Below are 12228 nucleotides of genomic sequence, written 5' to 3' on the forward strand. Positions count from 1 at the left end.
AAGCATATAAATCGTGGTAAAAACATAGGGATCGATTACTAACCTTTAATAGCGATCCAAAAGCAACGATCGGAGATCCTTAGCAGCTGCTCCTCAAACGTGGAGCACTCCACCGGTATCCGCCAAGAAAACGACGTTAAGGAGGAGGAGGAGGTGGAGAGAATTTGGTTTTCTAAAACTTTTGGGTTTTTGGATTCGAATGAAAATAGGGTCTATAATAGTATATTTATAGACAAAATTTTCAGCTGAAATTTTCCCATAAATAATATTATTATTATCCCATTTATTATTCTCATTAATAATTAAAACACCTTTTAATTATTAATTCTTTTTCTAAACACTTTAGAAATAATTCTCTCTCTTGATTTAATTTCCAAAAATTAAATCCTTTAATTAATAATATTAAGAACTTTTCTTAATTAATTTATAATCAATTAAATCTCATTTAATCAATTATTAAATTTGCCAATTAATTATTTATTTCATAAATAATAATTATCAGCCATTATTAATTAATTCCTCCACCATTAAATTATTCTCTTTTTATGGTGTGACCCTGTAGGTTCAATATTAAGCCGGTAGTAGAAATAAATAATAATAAAACTATTTTATCATTATTTATATAAATTCTCTAATTTATTAAATATGATTAATTAATTAATCACATTTATTCTACATCGTGAGGGATACTTCTCAGCATATCGCGACTATCCGGATAATATGAATTCACTGCTTAGAATACCAAGAACCTATTCAGTGAATAGTTACCGTACAATAAACTCCTTCTACCCTACAATGTCCCGATTAAATACAAGGCATGGATCTCGTGTCAAGCCTATCTAATTCAATCACTTGCTTACCATTTACTATGCTTAGTTCTATGCAAATTAGAAACTCCTTTCTAATTTCATTCACTCTGGCCAGAGATTCCTGAACTAGCATAAGTGGATCAGCCTTGAACATTCGCTTCCTTCACTGGAAGGGGTAGATCCTTTATTGATCATACACTATCTTCGTGTACAAATTCCTATACCTAGTAGAGCCCTAATAATTGTCCCTGGAGACTAAGAACTAAACCAAAGCATAGTTCAGTGTACACAAGATGACTATGATGACCTCAAGTCTAAGGATACTTGTACAACTATCACTATGTGAACAACTGCTGACACGTGAGTGAACTCCATCAGTTGTTCAGCTGGGCGAGTCATGTTCAGTGAACTTATTCTATAATAAGCACTTACATACTAGCTATAGTGTCACCACACAAATGTCTATGAGAACAGACATCCTTCATAATGAAGCAAGCATAGTATGTACCGATCTTTGCGGATTATTAATTACCAGTTAGTAATCCTACGACCAGGAACTATTTAAGTTTAGAGTTATCATCTTTTAGGTCTCACTATTATGATCTCATCATAATCCTTAAAAAGCTTTACTCTAAACTATGGTATATCTTATTTAAACACTTAAATAGATAAAGCCCGTAATAAAAACAAAACAAGTCTTTTATTAATATCAATGAAATCAAAACAGATTACATAAAAGTTATTCCTAAATCCTCATACATGATTGGACTTAGGACATATTCCTTTCAATCTCTCACTTGTACTAAAGCCAATCACTCTGGTATCTAATACCCATCTTGTCTTTATGACGATCAAAGTGACTTTCATAAAGTAGCTTTGTGAGTGGGTCTGCTATGTTGTTATGTGTGTCAACTCTAATTCAATACAATACAAGAAATGTTACCGCGCTCCCACTAACCCTTTTGTAGACGCATGGTTCATCTTCATTTTTGATAAAATCAAACTCTTTGATTGTCTCATCAAAACGAATATTCCATCTTTCGAGAAGCTTGCTTTAAACCACATATGGTTCGCAGCAGCTTACACACTAGGTTTTCATTTCTCTTGGAAAGAAAACCATCTGGCTATTTGCCAGATCTCATAGTCGTAGTAAGCAGCAATCGCAAGCAAAATCCGAACTGATTATAACAGGGCTACAGGTAAAAGGTTTCATCAAAGTCAATCCATTGCCTTTGTTTGAATTCTTTTGCCACAAGCCTGGCCTCAAAGGTCTCCACCTGGCCATCTGCTCTAATCATTCTTTTGTATCCCGTATACATAGATTTCATTCCGGATTTCATGGCACTATGCCATTTCTCTGAGTCAACACTACTCATAGCCTCATTATAGGTTACAGGGTCGTCATCATCAATGATCGACAACTCATTGTCATTCTCAATGACAAGGCCATAATACCTCTCAGGTTGGCGAGACACTCTCCCTGATCTATGAATGGGCTGTTCCACAAAAGGTTGTTCAGTCAGAACAGGTGTTTCCACTTGATCTGTAGTAGTTTGTGCTTCTTGAACTTCATCAAGTTCAATTTTGCTCCCACTGTTTCCTTCAAGGATAAACTCCTTTTCCAAGAAGGTAGCATGTCTGGAGACAAACACCCGATGATCGGTGCAAAAGTAATATCCTAAAGTCTCTTTAGGATATCCCACAAAACTACATTTTACGGATCGATATTCCAGCTTATTTGGGTCAACTTTCTTGACATAAGCTGGACATTCCCAAATCTTAACATGTTTAAGACTCGGTTTCCTTTCTTTCCATATCTCATACGAAGTTTGAGGAACAGATTTTGGAAGGCACCATATTCAGTAAATATGCTGAGGTTTCCAATGTATAACCCCATAGGAATACTGGAAGATTTGCATAGCTCATCATGGACCGAACTATGTCTAACAAAGTTCGATTTCTCCTTTCAGATACCAATCTGGAAGAGTCCACTAGGAGACTATACCATTTACTTTGAGATAATCTAGAAACACTCCATTAAAGTATTCACCACCTCGATCTGATCGAAGAGTTATAATACTATGTTTGGTTGTTTCTCCACTTCATACTTATATTCTTTGAACTTTTCAAAGGCCTCAGACTTGTGTTTCATCAAACACATATCCGAATCCAGATCTATCATCTATGAAAGTAATGAAGTATGAAAATCCACCCATGGCTTGCGTAGACATTGGTCCACATACATCTGTGTGTACCATTCCTAGCAAATTTGCAGCCCTCTCTCCATGTCTACTAAATGGAGACTGCAGTGCCACAATGAAGTGAGATTTTCATCATCCCTTTTCTTTTATTAGTTTGTTCAATCTGAAGTAAATTATGTCACATTTATACAGACCATTATTTAAAGTACCACGTCCATAAAGAATATTATCTCTAAGAATAGAACATTCATTATTCTCAATAATAAATGAAAATCCAGCCAAGTCTAACATGGGAATAATATTCCTCACAATCGAGGGAACAAAATAACAATTATTTAAAACAATAGTCTTGCCCGTAGGCATATGTAAATGAAATGATTCTACATCTTCAGCAGCAACTCTTGCTCCATTTCCCATCAGTAGAATCACCTCCTCTTCCTCAAGAGTCCTACTTCTCCTTGGTCCCTGCAACAAATTGCAGATTTGAGAACCACAGGAGGTATCTAATACCCAAGTAGAAATTTGATTTAATGACATATTCACTTCTATCATGAACATACCTGAATCAGAAGCGGTAGTCTCACTACCCTTCTTCTTCTTCAATTCTGCAAGGTAAACCTTGCAGTTCCTCTTCCAGTGCCCCACCTTGTTACAGTGAAAGCAAACACTTTGCTCTTGGGGTCTTCAGCTTTTGATGGAACCGGCATTTTCTCACCTACTTTCTTCTTCTTGGAAGGGTTCCTCTTCCTTTTCTTAGGATTGGAACCTTCACCAATTAGAAGAACATAACTCTTCTTAGGGGGAAAATTTGATTCCGCAGTCTTCAACATGTTGTGGAGTTCAGGCAGGCTGACATCCAACTTATTCATGTGAAAGTTCACAACAAACTGCGAGAACGAACTCGGAAGCGATTGCAAGACCAAGTCTTGGCTCAGCTCCCCATCCATGGCAAAACCAAGTTGTCCAAGACGTTCAATCAAATTGATCATCTTAAGTACATGGTCATTCACAGATGATCCCTCAGACATCCTACAACCGAACAACTCCTTCGATATCTCATATCGAGTTGTCCTCCCCGCCACATCATACAACTCTTGTAGATGCATGAGGATAGTGTGAGCATCTATATGCTCATGTTGCTTCTGTAGCTCAATGTTCATGGAAGCTAGCATGATGCATTGAGCAACATTTACATCATCTATCCACTTACGATACACAACATGTTCATCATTATGTGCATCACTAGCAGGTTCAGTAGGCTTAGGTGAGTCAATCACGTATTCCAGCTTCTCAATCCTGAGAACAATTCTCAAGTTTCGAAGCCAGTCAGCATAATTAGGACCAGTCAATTTGTGAGCATCTAGTATGCTCCTGAGTGATAGTGCAGAAGACATAACGTACAAAGTAAATCTGTAAATGATAAACACATAACAACACTTAGCAAATATTCGATTTCATTTCAAAACACTATATGAATCGGGTCTTTATTCATAAGTGGCTCCCACTAGTTTATCTAATTTATTCAACCCCCTACGTGAAAAATTAAGCATTCATAATGCTAGTGGGAATAGGGATCCTACATTCCATTACACAACCCCGGCTGTGGCACGAAACGCCATGTAATGTTCATTAGGCAGACAACTCTTGTCAATTACATCTAATGTTATTCCCTAATCAAACTTTAGCCTCTTGAATAATTGAGTCACGGCTGTGGCACGAAAAACTCAATATTCTAAGTCAAGTCTAACCCAACATTCCGTACAATTGAATCAGTCCCCAAAGGCCCACGGCTGTGGCACGTAACGACCTTTAAATTCTTATTTAATGTACACATCTCTATGTAATAGACAAGTATTTCTTATTTCAAAATCAAAGCCCTCGGCTGTGGCACGAAACGACAATGATTCAAAAATAAGAACTACTTTTCTATCATGTTGGAAGGCTATGACCGACACAAGCCCGTTGTGTCATTGGCCAATTACTACTTGATATTATTTAATTTTAGAGGGATTATATTACGTTACAATCATAATCATATTATAAAGAGATTCTTCCTTTTAAATTAAATATTTTAAATCAATAATCAATAATCAGATGATTCCCAGATCGGGTGGAGCATTGTCAAGAGGCGTCACTTAATAACCCTTTCTTACAGATAGAAATCTGTTGTTGACAGAATCATCCTTTCTCTCATATCGAAAATTCATATTCAATTACGTGTTTCATAAATACAAGAATCTCATGATTGTATTCATAATATTATTATTAAGGTTATGAAACAATTTCACCATACTAGGTTGTCTAACAAACGCCTTATGTTCATTTAAGTTCACCTAAATCTATCATCGCATGATAAACTAAGCATATATCACATATATAAACATGAATAAACATCAAGGTAGGCATGTTATATCATCTAGCACATTAGTCTAAGCATTATACATCTCTATGTATCACATGAAGCATTTAAAAGCAGTTAAAACAGTTAAAAACAGCTTTAAAACACTTCTGGAAATATAAACAGTTCAAAACTTTTATATAAACTAAAATTGATCACTCCATTAGATCCGTCTCGGAAAAACGAATCCAACGGTATATTGCACGCCCAAAACGGAGTTACGAAACTCCCAGAAAATCAAATTTAATGTGGACAGTCGGGCTGTAACGCATTACAAGAACGCGTTACAAGCCCTGTAACGCATTCCGGTGATGCGTTACAACCCTTTTAAGCCATTAAAAGGTGTAACGCATTCCGTGAATGCGCCACAGGGTGTAACGCATTCCCGGAATGTGCGACACCCCCTTTTTTTTTGCAGCAGCCGCCGTTTTTTTTCCTCGAACTCCGTGCCTGACTTTGCTTTTCTCTGTCTGTGCTTCCGTGCAGCAGTAACAGTAGACAAACAGATGCAGATATACAAATATATATACATATTTACAATATCTTATATATATATATCTTTATTTAATTACGAATTTTAATTGCAACAACTTCAAAAATTCATAATAAAAAATCTATACGTCATAAAATTATGAAAAAAATACCCAGACGATCTACAATACTTGTAGAACCCAGATCAACATTTAAAATTATTCTGAGAAACGATTTCTCATCAGACAAAATTAATCCATGATATAACTTGTAAAAATCATAATTAATTCATACAAGCACATAAAATTCTGAAATTTTTACCACAGATCTATATGCATACAACCTATGCTCTGATACCAATGTTGGATTTTAAACGCAGCGGAGGCATGGTAAAACACTTTTACACATATAAAATCCAAAATAAAAGCATATAAATCGTGGTAAAAATATAGGGATCGATTACTAACCTTTAATAGCGATCCAAAAGCAACGATCGAAGATCATTAGCAGCTGCTCCTCAAACGTGAAGCACTCCACCGGTATCCACCAAGAAAACGACGTTAAGGAGGAGGAGGAGGTGGAGAGAATTTGGTTTTCTAAAACTTTTGGGTTTTTGGGTTCGAATGAAAATAGGGTCTATAATAGTATATTTATAGGCAAAATTTTCAGCTGAAATTTTCCCATAAATAATATTATTATTATCCCATTTATTATTCTCATTAATAATTAAAACACCTTTTAATTATTAATCCTTTTTCTAAACACTTTAGAAATAATTCTCTCTCTTGATTTAATTTCCAAAAATTAAATCCTTTAATTAATAATATTAAGAACTTTTTCTTAATTAATTTATAATCAATTAAATCTTATTTAATCAATTATTAAATTTGCCAATTAATTATTTATTTCATAAATAAATAATTATCAGCCATTATTAATTAATTCCTCCACCATTAAATCATTCTATTTTTATGGTGTGACCCTGTAGGTTCAATATTAAGCCGGTAGTAGAAATAAATAATAATAAAACTATTTTATCATTATTTATATAAATTCTCTAATTTATTAAATATGATTAATTAATTAATCACATTTATTCTACATCGTGAGGGATACTTCTCAACATATCGCGACTATCCGGATAATATGAATTCACTGCTTAGAATACCAAGAACCTATTCAGTGAATAGTTACCGTACAATAAACTCCTTCTACCCTACAATGTCCCGATTAAATACAAGGCATGGATCTCGTGTCAAGCCTATCTAATTCAATCACGTGCTTACCATTTACTATGCTTAGTTCTATGCAAATTAGAAACTCCTTTCTAATTTCATTCACTCTGGCCAGAGATTCCTGAACTAGCATAAGTGGATCAGCCTTGAACATTCACTTCCTTCACTGGAAGGGGTAGATCCTTTATTGATCATACACTATCTTCGTGTACAAATTCCTATACCCAGTAGAGCCCTAATAATTGTCCCTGGAGACTAAGAACTAAACCAAAGCATAGTTCAGTGTACACAAGATGACTATGATGACCTCAAGTCTAAGGATACTTGTACAACTATCACTATGTGAACAACTGCTGACACGTGAGTGAACTCCATCAGTTGTTCAGCTGGGCGAGTCATGTTCAGTGAACTTATTCTATAATAAACACCTACATACTAGCTATAGTGTCACCACACAAATGTCTATGAGAACAGACATCCTTCATAATGAAGCAAACATAGTATGTACCGATCTTTGCGGATTATTAATTACCAGTTAGTAATCCTACGACCAGGAACTATTTAAGTTTAGAGTTATCATCTTTTAGGTCTCACTATTATGATCTCATCATAATCCATAAAAAGCTTTACTCTAAACTATGGTATATCTTATTTAAACACTTAAATAGATAAAGCCCGTAATAAAAACAAAACAAGTCTTTTATTAATATCAATGAAATCAAAACAGATTACATAAAAGTTATTCCTAAATCCTCATACATGATTGGACTTAGGACATATTCCTTTCAGCCTCTTAATAAATTGTCCAATTTTTTAAAAAGGACTCGGGTTAATCGACGTCCTTACTGATTCAACTCCCCATTTCACATGATCAGAGTAATCTCAACAACTAATGGCGAAAGAACTAGAATAATTAGTTATTCGCTGATCACACGATAAAGATCCACTATATAGAGTATGTTGGATAGCGTAGTTATTCACTATTTGATAAATAATGAAATTATCTTCTAGCAGAACAATTACTAGAATACCATGATTTTAATAACCCAATGATTATCCACATACAATGTCTCCCAAGAACATTTATATTATAATCTAAAGTTTCGAGTATATATACATTCATAAATTCAAAATTTAGAAACGAACATGGTACTTGCGTAATCAAACGAAATATTTTGATATGTAAAATATTTAAATATTCCGAAATTAGAATAGGGAGAATACTTTCCTTTGGTCCTTAGCAGTTATGTACACTCAAACTAACATAATATTCTCATATCTCTGCCCCTTGACATCACCATCTTTTATCCCAATAATCCTTTTATGTGCGGCTCTGTGAATGTCACGAGTTTGCTACGTAACTACCATTCTATTTAACTTTTTGTTAGGAAATGAATACCACACGGGGGGGGGGGGGGTGAATGTGTTTTTGACAATTTTAAAGGCTTTTTAATTTATTTAGACTTGGTTAAAAAAGTAGACAAGAAATGTAACAATATTATGTTAACTGAGTTAAACATAGTGAACACAAACTTTCAAAACTCACTTAATTTTATATAAAAATCAAGCTAGTGTTTTGCTACAAATTTCTGGGTTCTTAGTATGTTAAGAACTCAGCTTCTCTCTTGAGAGTTACAAGATTTTTTTGATCTATTTTGTTACAACTAAAACAAAGCATCCGGTGTTTACTTTATTGAACAATAAACACTGGTTTTACACAACATGCAATAGCATGTACTGAACCCTACTTTTGGATAGCTAAATCTTTCTATTTCTGGCTTAGTGTATCTTTGCAAATCATGCTTATCGGTGACTTTACTTTGTCAGTTAATCTTGGCCTTTGAACTTGTACTCTTCAAGCTTCTTTTTGTAGACTTTTCAAATCAGTGATTGATAATCCTGGATATTTAACTGATCTGCATTTTGTACTTTGAGTTTTATATCGAGATCTCCAGTTTATCATATAGAGAACTTGACATCTCGATAAGTATAATGACTTATCGAGATCTCTTATTAATTTATAGTTGTTTTGACTTGTCGAAGTCTTTGAGTTCTCTATAAGAGAATTTAGCTTGTCGAAATCTCTAAATTTCTGCATGTAGAATTGACTTATCGATATCTCCAATCTTCATGTCTTCAATTTGGCTTGTCGATATCTCTGAGTTCTCTAGTGCAAAAAAGACCTGTCCATATCTCAGAGATCTGTGGTGATATTTTGACTTATCGATATCTCTGAGATCTCTAGTGATAGTTTGACTTGTCGATATCTCCAATCTTCATATCTTCATTTGGCTTGTCGATATCTCTGAGTTCTTTAGTAGCTTTTCTTGACTTTTCGATAAGTCATTCTGGAGTTCTCGAATGACTTCTCTATAAGACTTAATCCGTGACTTGTAGATTTCTTGACTTAGAATATTTTCCTAAAACAGATTTATTCAACTCCAAGCTTCTTCACACTTTCTCTGAGGCATGATTTTCATGATCTTCTTTCAGAGTTTATTCTTAGGCTTGAGACTGTTTACAAAAAAAACTCTAGTCTAATCTAATTACATTTTTACAGACTTAAGTGATACAATACAAAATGTAAACTTAGATTATCATACAACTTACTTAGGGTTGTCAATTTGACTTAGTCTTGTTATAGTACATGCATGTCTTACACAACACTTTTTATCCATTCTCTTGGTCTTGATCGCCTCGAATGATTGGCATCTATAATTAATAGATAAACTTTAATTGTCTAAAACAATAATTATCTGACGAATTGCTTGTCTAAAACTCTATCGTCTACCCAACGATAACCCACATAAAAGAAAATAATTAAATACAAGAATATTGACCTACACACGCATGTAATTCATATAGCATGTGAACACATAATTCAGCTCTTCAAAAGATTCGACTCGGTATGTTTAAAACTAAAATCGAGTCGAAATACGACTTTTCGATAAATACGCGACTCACAACCGTTTGCAAGACAAGCGAGCTTTCAAAACAAAAGAATTTATGTCTCAAAGGTATTTTAAGAGAAGCACAATATTTTTCTGAGTCCAGACGCGTTCGTTTCGTATTAAATGGATGAACATTCTATTTATTACGAATAAAATAAGAATAATTCAAGTAATAATAATATTAATTAATTATTCAATACCTTTATATATTTTTAGCAACTCAAAATAATTTTAAATCATTATTTGGCTCAATTATAAATAATTAAATTTTATTTAACTATTTATAAATAAAATAATTTATTAATTAAATTAATCAATTAATTAAATCATAAATGAATAAATCAAATTAGGATTTTCAAAAACAATAAAAGAGAATAATTTTATGGATTTAAAATAATTTAATTAATTATTCTTAATAATTAACCAAATTGATTTTAGAATTTAAAAATAATTTTGAAATAACAATAAAAATTTTGATTTATTTTAAAAAAGAAATCCCATAAGCGTTTATAAAGAATTACATTTGGGGATTTATGGATCAAACCCGGGTCACCCAAGAACACCATCGGGACCCCAAGAACACCGATGGATCGCCCAGAATCCGGTGGTCTTGGTCGACCTCCGGCGAGTTCGATTGGGACCAGAAATAGATCGATTTAACACGGTTTTTGATCAGTTTTCGTTCCAGACTCAACTAACAACTCAACGGCATCAATAACAACAACAAACGAGGAGATCAACATCTTCGTTTCAATTCAAAGCTCACCGAAGAATATTCCGGCCACCATTCTATTTTCACAAAAACGCAACCATAATTAATGAAATTAATTGCAAAACAAAGCTTAGAACTTCTAAAATCAAACACGATCAGCCTTTGATTCAAACAATCATTTAGCAATATGGAAAATTGAATTAAAAATGAAGAACAACTTGAACCTAACCCACTAAATTCGAACACTAACATGTAGTATATATATGAATCAATTGCAAATTACCTAACAAAGCTATTGGTGTCATTAAATCGAACCAAAAATCATTCAATCAAAAAGCCCCAAATTCGAACATAAACCCTAGAATCAAGTTTGGAAATTTACCAGTCTATGAAACGACTTGATGCAATAATCTGATAGAGCTTGAAGAGAGGATCAATTTGACTATAAACATGACTATTGTTGCTTTCTATGTCACCTCAAAATCATGTTTTGATTCCAAGAACTATTCTTGAAACCCTAATTTCAGAGAATTTTCTGAAATTTTAATATATTTTTTTGAATTTTTATATAAATAAATAATAATTAAAATCTATTTATAATTAGAAAATAATACGCCCAAAATTATTTAGGACCTAATTATATCACTTAATAAAATTAGGTAGCCCAAAATTAATAATTAACGAGGAATAATATTTAATCGAATAAATACAAAATTATGTCAAAATTTCTCAAAAATTACGAATATTCCAAAAATGCGAAAATATAAAATATTTGAAAGTCCCACAATTTTATAAAGAGGAAAATACGATTTTTGTGGGTTTTGACGTACAGGTAGGGACCCGGTTCCATAACTTTTAAGAAACCAAAATATTTTCTAAATTAACAGTATACCCCGAAAATACATATAATGCATGCAACTACACGCAGTACGAGACAAACAGGTAATACGTAATAGACGCACTTTGACACGCGTCCAATCGCGTATAATTTCATATAAATGCATTTTTAACACGTAACGAGTATCCGAAAAATACTCTGATCCTTACAAGACCTCATACAGTTCTAACACATGTTATATCATGGCCAGAAATATTTTAAATATAATAAATACATAATAATTTATTTAACATGTAACAAAATAGATGTAAAATGTTATATTTGCATATTTTCACAATTCACCCGCTTCGAGAGTGAACCTGAATAAAAACCAAATATACTTTTGACGCAGATAAATTTATCCACTCGATGCTCAACTTGTAAAATTAACTCAATTTACCGATGACAATTAAATGATCAATTTTTTAAATAAAATTTGAAAATAGTAAAAGTAATCACATACTTTCATAATATTGACGGGAATCGATACATCTAACATTTAGCATATTGGGTCATTTAATGACATGAACTCGTCAAATAGGAATAGAATATCCATAATTTTTATTCCTTCAAT

The sequence above is a fragment of the Apium graveolens genome, chromosome 2 (genome assembly GCF_009905375.1).
Source record: "Apium graveolens cultivar Ventura chromosome 2, ASM990537v1, whole genome shotgun sequence".
In the NCBI taxonomy this organism is placed as follows: domain Eukaryota; kingdom Viridiplantae; phylum Streptophyta; class Magnoliopsida; order Apiales; family Apiaceae; genus Apium; species Apium graveolens.